The sequence below is a fragment of the Salvelinus sp. IW2-2015 genome, linkage group LG8 (genome assembly GCF_002910315.2).
Source record: "Salvelinus sp. IW2-2015 linkage group LG8, ASM291031v2, whole genome shotgun sequence".
NCBI lineage: Eukaryota > Metazoa > Chordata > Actinopteri > Salmoniformes > Salmonidae > Salvelinus > Salvelinus sp. IW2-2015.
The window spans coordinates 2,151,257-2,159,712 of NC_036848.1; the positions used below are offsets into that span (position 1 = coordinate 2,151,257).

The 8,456-nt window shown below is 38.8% G+C and overlaps 2 long non-coding RNA genes across 2 annotated transcripts in view; both read left to right on the forward strand.

Moving 5' to 3' along the window:
- LOC111967221 (uncharacterized) overlaps nt 1–4,509 on the forward strand; it is an 11,078-nt gene extending 6,569 nt beyond the window's left edge. Inside the window, exon 3 of the long non-coding RNA XR_002877737.2 lies at nt 4,415–4,509. This is a non-coding gene — a long non-coding RNA (uncharacterized lncRNA). The remainder of the gene's footprint in view (nt 1–4,414) is intronic.
- Nucleotides 4,510–4,867: 358 nt separating this feature from the next.
- Nucleotides 4,868–5,821, forward strand: LOC111967222 (uncharacterized). The gene is made up of 3 exons (XR_002877738.2): nt 4,868–4,940; nt 5,170–5,348; nt 5,581–5,821. It is a non-coding gene; the product is annotated as an uncharacterized lncRNA (long non-coding RNA).
- Nucleotides 5,822–8,456: the final 2,635 nt, after the last annotated feature.

Here is an 8,456-nt window from a genome sequence, read left to right on the forward strand (position 1 = left end):
AGAAGAAATAAAAAGGATCTCTAAGGTCGGCGTGACAGTACCCCCCCCCCCAAAGGTGCGGACTCCAGCCGCAAAACCTGAACCTTATAGGGAGGGTATGGGTGGGCATCTATCCGCGGCGGCGGCTCAGGTGCGGGACGCAGACCCCGCTCCACCACTGGCTCACCCCACTTTGGTGGCACCTCTGGTGCGGGACCCTCGCTGCGGGCCCCGGACGGGCACCCTCGTTGTCGGGCCCCGGACTGGGCACCCTCGGCCCCGCCCCCCTCCTGCGGGCCACGGACTGGGCACCCTCGCTGCGGGCCCGGAGCGGAGGCCGTCGCTGCGGGCCCCGGACCGGAGGCCGGTCGCTGGAGGCTCCGGGCCGGAGGCCGTCTCTGGAGGCTCCGGCTGGGCGCCAGCACAGGACTCACCAGGCTGGGGAGACAAACAGAGAACCTGGCTCTGGGAGCAGGCACAGGACTCACCAGGCTAGGGAGACATACAGGAGCCTCTTCCTTGGCCGAGGCACCGGATACACTGGGCCATGGAGGCGCACTGGCGGTCTCGAGGCGCAGAGCTGGCACCACCCGTTCTGGCTGGATGCCCACTTCCACCCGGCAAATGCGGGATGCTGGCACCGAGCACACCGGCCTGTGAATGCTCGGCCGAGACACAGTGCGCATCACCCCATAGCACGGGGCCTGACCAGGCACATGCTCGCCACGGTAAGCACGGGGAGTTGGCTCAGGTCTCCAACCTGACTCTGCCAAACTCCCTGTGTGCCCCCCAATTTTTGGGGGGGCTTGCCTCTCGGGACTTCCTTGCCAGGCCGTGTCCCTCACTAACGTTGCCGCTCGCGCCTTGAGCTTGCCTCCAGTTCGTTCGTGGACGGCGATATCCCCAGCCTGCCCCCAGGGTCCCTTTACCATCCAGGATCTCCTCCCATGTCAGGGGAGTCCTCTTTAACCACCACTGCTTCGGCTTTGGTGGTTGGGACAGTTCTGGTCACAGGCTATTGGGAAGGATGAGGACCAAGGTGCAGCGTTTGATGAGCGTACATTTTACTCCTTATTTAAGAATGACGCCAGACAAAACCAACAAAACATAACAAAACAAACCGTGAAGCTCAAGGGCTATAGGTGGCTACAAACAAGAACGGTGGGGAAAAAAAAGCTACCTAAGTATGGTTCCAATCAGAGACAACGATAGACAGCTGGCCTGATTGAGAACCATTACCCGCGCCAAAAATAGAGAATAGAAAATCATAGAAACACAAAACATAAATGCCCACCCCAACTCACGCCCTGACCAAATCAAAAAGAGACATAAAAAATAACCTCTAAGGTCAGGCGTGACGAAGACTCAATGATACAGCAAAGAGCTGGCTGTTCTTATGAGTAAAGTTCCATGTATTCACATGTTATCCAGCACTGTCAAAACTCTTTAAATAGCATTGCAGCCTGCAATAATGATAAGGCTTGCGTTGTCATATTGCGGCTTGTGTCCTTTTTAATAGTCGAGGACTATTTCTCTTTCTCTGGTCATAGAAGTAACATGAATTGGTGAATCTCTCTCTTCAATGAATGATAAGCTTGCGTTGTCATTATTAGCGGCTTGTGTCTTTTTTAATATCGAGGACTATTTCTCTTTCTCTGGTCATAGAAGTAACATGAATTGGTGAATGAGGCAGTAATAATGCAGTGAAACTTGAGTTTCACCATCAGCTGGAAGACTGTGTCCCTTTTTCTCAGCGGAGTTCGGGAGAGCGAAGGGGCGGTGAGTCGGGTGAGAGGCAGGCTCGTCGCTGCTACCTCCCTTCACTTAGACTGACCATCAGATACAGGCCATCAGTCCAGTAAAACATATATAAATAAATATATGCAGTACCAGTCAAAAGTTTGGACACATCTACTCATTCAAGGGTTTTTCGTTATTTTCACTATTTTCTACATGGTAGAATAATAGTGAAGACATCACAACTATGAAATAAGACATATGGAATCATGTAGTAACCAAAAACGTGTTAATAAACAAATCAAAATATATTTTATATTTGAGATTCTTTAAAGTAGCCACCATTGCCTYGATGACAGCTTTGCACACTCTTGGCCTTCTCTCAACCAGCTTCATGAGGAATKCTTTTCCAACAGTCTTGAAGGAATTCCCACATATGCTGAACACTTGTTGGCTGTTTTTCCTCCACTCTGCGGTCAAACTTGTCCCAAACCATATCAATTGGGTTGAGGTCGGGTGATTGTGCAGGGCAGGTCATCTGATGCAGCACTCCATCCCTCTCCTTCTTGGTCAATATGCAGTGATAATGTATTGGGCCAATCGCCTACTGCACAAACCTTATTGATAAATAACTATTTTTAAATATGCTTAAATATTTTTAAATATGCTTATGTTTTTAAGTCATGTTAAAAACAAATCGAGCTGTAGATTGCATTTTGACTGAGAAAAGGTTGTTGACCACTTAATTTAATGTACTTTAATTAATTAACACTTGACTATGAGAAATATTTAATTTACATTAAATTAAACACATAGTCTATGAGAATATCTTAATGTACTTTATAATTAACTACATTGACTATGAGCATATCTTAATTTACTTACATTCACACATAGTCTATGAGAATATCTTAATGTACTTTTATAATTAAAACATTGACTATGCATATCTTATTTTACTTTACATTAACACATAGTCTATGAGAATATCTTAATGTCTTTATAATTAAACACATTGACTATGAGAATATCTTATATATTATTTTAATTAACACATAGTCTATGAGAATATCTTAATGTTTTTATAATTAAACATTGACAATGAGATATCTTAATGTACTTTATAATTAACACAGTCTATGAGAAATCTTAATGTACTTTATAATTAACACATTGACTATGAGAATTTTTAAATAACTTCTTGAGAATACAGGGGGTGCTATTTTACCATTAGCATAATTTGCTCTACAGATTAAACTGCTCTTATTCAATTATTGCTCTACTATATGCATATAAATAATACCATTGGAAAGAAAACATTCTCTAGTTTCTAAAACCGTTTCATTTTGTCTCTGAGTGATACAGAAGTCATTTGACAGCATTTCATGACAGAAGAAAAAAGCAAGATGTGTATGCCAGCTTCAACGCTCTGCCTATTATGGTCGTGCCCTATGACCCGAAACACCTCATTGGCTTCCTCTGGGTGTCAAGAGACGTCAGAGGAAAAATCTTGTTTATCTGGGACTGACGTGAAATGAGAGCTAAATTCTTTGGGTGGACCGACAACTTCGGTTCTCTAAATCGTGCGACTTGTAGCTGCGATTGTCTTCTGTTGTGCGGCCATTATGGATGAAAACTATCTCCGTCTCGAAGTTTGTTTGATACATGTGACCAGATCATCGTAATGTATGTTTTTTCAATATAGTTTAATCAGATTATTTGAATTTTTTCGGGAGTTTTGGGTGTTCCGTTGTCTGATTTTATTTACGTTTGAGAGATCCGTGCACTCGACCAGTACCTGTGCTAAATGAGGTGGAAAGGAACAATTCTGACGGAACCAACGACTCATCTTGACAAGGACACTTTGATCAACTTCTGATGAAAGATCAGCAATAGTAAGACCAATTTACGATGTTATTTATTCTGTTGTGCATGTGAACTGGCGTGGGCCCAGCCGAATCTGCCTGGTATAGCTATGCTAATTTAGCGCTACATTTGTTTTTCGTTATAAAACATTTAATAAATCTGAATATTGTTTGGATTACCGATGTTGGGCTTTCAATATCTGTAGCTGTGTATTTTTCTGAAATGTTTTAAGATGAGTAATAGGTATATGCAGTTGGTCTCTGTAATTGTTCTGGCTGGGTCGGCACTATTTCAGATTGCAGCTGCAATGTAGAACTGTGATTTATACCTGAAAAATGCAAATTTTTTCAAAAAAAAATATGCTATACCATAAATTGTTATCAGACTGTCATTTTATGAAGTTGTTTCTTGGTTAGTGGTATATATTTTTTTTTAGTCGAATTAGTGATAGCTACTGACGCAGGAAAAACTGTTGGGAGTAAAAAAATGGTGTCCTTTGCTACGTGGTTAGTATAGATTTACATATTGTGTCTTCCTGTAAAACATTTTAAATCTGAAATGGTGGCTTTATTCACAAGATCTGTATCTTTCATCTGGTGTCTTGGACTTGTGATTTAATGATATTAGATGCTACAATTTACTTGTGAGCTATGCTAGCTATGCTACTCAGGGGGGGGGGGAGTGGGGTGCTCCGGTCAGGGTTGGTGACTCGTGAAAGGTTTTAATGTACTTTACATTACATAACTTCCGTTGAGCTGAGTTATGTATTGTTATCATTTATAATTTATCATCTAAACTTATGATTCTGTTATGTGTTATCATGTCTGTCCAGGGATATCCTGTGCTCCCTGGAGAAGTGATGAATGGCAGGTATGACCTCACAGAGGGGTGGAGTTTGAGCCAGAGTAACAGCCCAGTGTGACAAAGGTCAGTAGTACCACTCACAGGACAAGACCTTCTCTCAGTAGATTTACTAATAGAGTTGTCCTACATTCACAGACAGGACCTTCTCTCTACTAGATTTGTTGCATCATTATAGCACAGTTTAAATAAAGGTTAATAAAAATAAATATAATATATATTATAGCACAGCTAAAGGTCTTATATAGAACCCCAGTGAACTTTATTGTAAAAAAAAGGCTTGCTTCTTAATGGCACCGCTAAATGTTCTTATAGAACTCGTAATTTACATTTTTGTTCAATAATAGGCGGAAGGAAGTGGTTAGCTACTGTATAACCTGTTTTTCTGTTTTCTATTTGAGTTGATATTCTGTCCTTGTTTTCAGACATTACTTGTGGGTTCCAAAGTACGGAATTGCATGGTAGCAGGCTGTCTGGCAGAGTCCCTATCTGTGAAGGTCAGACACACACATGCGCACACGCACACACCGCACAACACACACACAACACCCCACACACCACACCACACAACCACACACACACACACACACACACACACACCACACACACCACACACACACACACACACACACACACCACACACACACACACAAATCCAATAACTGATTGATAAAAATGAATGTGAACACACATTATTTATTCATTCATGTATTTTTGATGTTGCAGTGGTGAAGTGTGGAGCGCTCCTGCTGTTGCCAATGGATAATCTGTTGCACGCGCTGAAGAGTCGTATGCCTACGGAGAGGTGGTGGAGTTCAGTGTGACAGGCAACTGACTCTGGATGGACCCAGGTCTTACACTGCTCTGAAAAGGGCAGTTTGAGCCATATCCACCTAAATGTATCGGTATGTTTAGAACATAGAAGGTGTTTACTAAATAATAATAAACTATTCATTATGCTTAAAAAAAAAATCACAGATTGACCAATTGATTGATTGATCAATTTTTAATTGCTGATTGGTTGACTAATGGTATATTCCTATTGGTTCATCATCAAAGACCTACATGTAATTGTAGGTAAAACATTAATGGGATATGTTAACTGGTGATGGTTGTTGGTTCTATTCTTGTATCTAGACATAACTTGTCCAACACCTAAAATCGATAAAGCTTTCCGCGTAGAGGGACATATACCTCCATACAAATACAAGTCTTTGTCAGATATGAATGTGAAAAGGATATGAAATGGAAGGTGATTCAGGTTACCTGTGAAAGACAGCCGTGGTCACCATCATACCCAACATGCAAAGGTAAGATGCATTGTGCACACACCATTCAATAGGTCTGTCTTGTCTAACTTGGATTGGTTCATAGATAAGTGTTTTTTTATGAAACAAGTATTGCGATCATGTAGATTGTTTATTTTAATGTCATTGTCTTAGAAACTATCACATAAGCCTTGTCTTAGTAATTAAACTATCACATATGGCGTGTTTAGTTTATTAGAACACTATGATGATGACGTGTCTTAGTTTTAGAAACTATGACATGATGGACTTGTCTTAGTTATTAGAACACTATGACATGATGGACTTGTCTTAGTTATTAGAACACTATGACATGATGGACTTGTCTTAGTTATTAGAACTATGACATATGGACGTGTCTTAGTTATTAGAACACTATGACATGATGGACTTGTCTTAGTTTTTAGAACACTATGACATAATGGACGTGTCTTAGTTATTAGAACACTATGACATGATGGACTTGTCTTAGTTATTAGAACACTATGACATAATGGACTTGTCTTAGTTATTAGAACTATGACATGATGGACGTGTCTTAGTTATTAGAAATCATCACATAATGGACTTGTCTTAGTTATTAGAACATCATCACATAATGGACTTGTCTTAGTTATTGACACTATGACATGATGGCTTGTCTTAGTTATATAGAACATCATCAATAATGGACTTGTCTTAGTTATTGAACATCATCACATATATGGACTTGTCTTAGTTATTAGAACTCATCACATAATGGACTTGTCTTAGTTATTAGAACATATCACATAATGGACTTGTCTTAGTTTTAGAACACTATGACATATGACTTGTTTAGTTATTAGAACATATCACTAATGGACTTGTCTTAGTTTATTAGAACACATGACATAATGGACTTGTCTTAGTTATTAGAACACTATGACATGATGGACTTGTCTAGTTATTAGAACACATGAATAATGGCTTGTCCTATTTTGACTATGATAATGATTGTCTTTTAGCACTTTGCATAATGGACTTGTCTAGTTTTAGAACACTTGCATAGATGTTTATTTTAGAACCTATGAAATATGGACTTGTCTTAGTTATTAGAACACTATGACATAATGGACTTGTCTAGTTATTAGAACACTATGACATAATGGACTTGTCTAGTTATTAGAACACTATCATAATGGACGTGTCTTTAGTTATTAAGAACACTATGACATGATGGACTTGTCTTAGTTATTAGAACATCATCACATAATGTACTTGTCTTAGTTATTAGAACATATCACATAATGGACTTGTCTTAGTTATTAGAAACTATGACTAATGGACTTGTCTTAGTTATTAGAACACTATGACATATGGACGTGTCTTAGTTATTAGAACACTATGACATGAGACTTGTCTTAGTTATTAGAACACTATGACATAATGGACTTGTCTTAGTTATTAGACACACTATGACATAATGGCGTGTCTTAGTTATTAGACACTATGGCATAATGGACTTGTCCTAGTTATTAGACACTATAATAATGGACTTGTCTTAGTTATTAGACAATTGCATAATGGACATGTCTAGTTATTAGACACTATGACATAATGGACTTGTCTTAGTTATTAGAACACTATGAATGATGGACTTGTCTAGTTATTAGAAACATATGCATATGGACTTGTCTTAGTTATTAGAACCTATGACATGATGGACTTGTCCTAGTTATTAGACACTATGCCATAATGGACTTGTCCTAGTTATTAGAACACTATGACATAATGGATGTGTCTTAGTTATTAGAACACTATGACATAATGGACTTGTCCTAGTTATTAGAACACTATGCATAAAGGACTTGTCCTAGTTATTAGAACACTATGACATAATGGACTTGTCTTAGTTATTGAACTATGACATAATGGACATGTCTAGTTATTAGAACACTATGATAATGGAATTGTCTTAGTTATTAGAACACTATGACATGATGGACTTGTCCTAGTTATTAGAAACTATGCATAATGGACTTGTCTTAGTTATTAGAAACTATGACATGATGGACTTGTCTAGTTATTAGAAACTATGCCATAATGGACTTGTCCTAGTTATTAGACACTATGACATAATGGATGTTGTCTTAGTTTATTAGAAACTATGACATAATGGACTTGTCCTAGTTATTAGAAACTATGACATAAGGACTTGTCCTAGTTATTAGAAACTATGACATAATGGACTTGTCTTAGTTATTAGAACACTATGACATAATGGACGAGTCTAGTTATTAGAACAATATGACATATGGAATTGTCCTAGTTATTAGAACACTATGACATAATGGATTGTTTAGTTATTAGAACACTATGACATAATGGATGTGTCTTAGTTATTAGAACACTATGACATAATGGACTTGTCCTAGTTATTAGAAACTATGACATAAAGGACTTGTCCTAGTTATTAGACACTATGACATATGGACGTGTCTTAGTTATTAGAACACTATGCCATAATGGACGTGTCTTAGTTATTGAACACTATGACATAATGGACTTGTCTTAGTTATTAGAACACTATGACATAATGACTTGTCTTAGTATTAGAACACTATGAATAAAGGACTTGTCCTAGTTATTAGAACACTATGACATAATGGCTTGTCTTAGTTATTAGAAAATATGACATAATGGACTTGTCTTAGTTATTAGAACACTATGACATAATGGACTTGT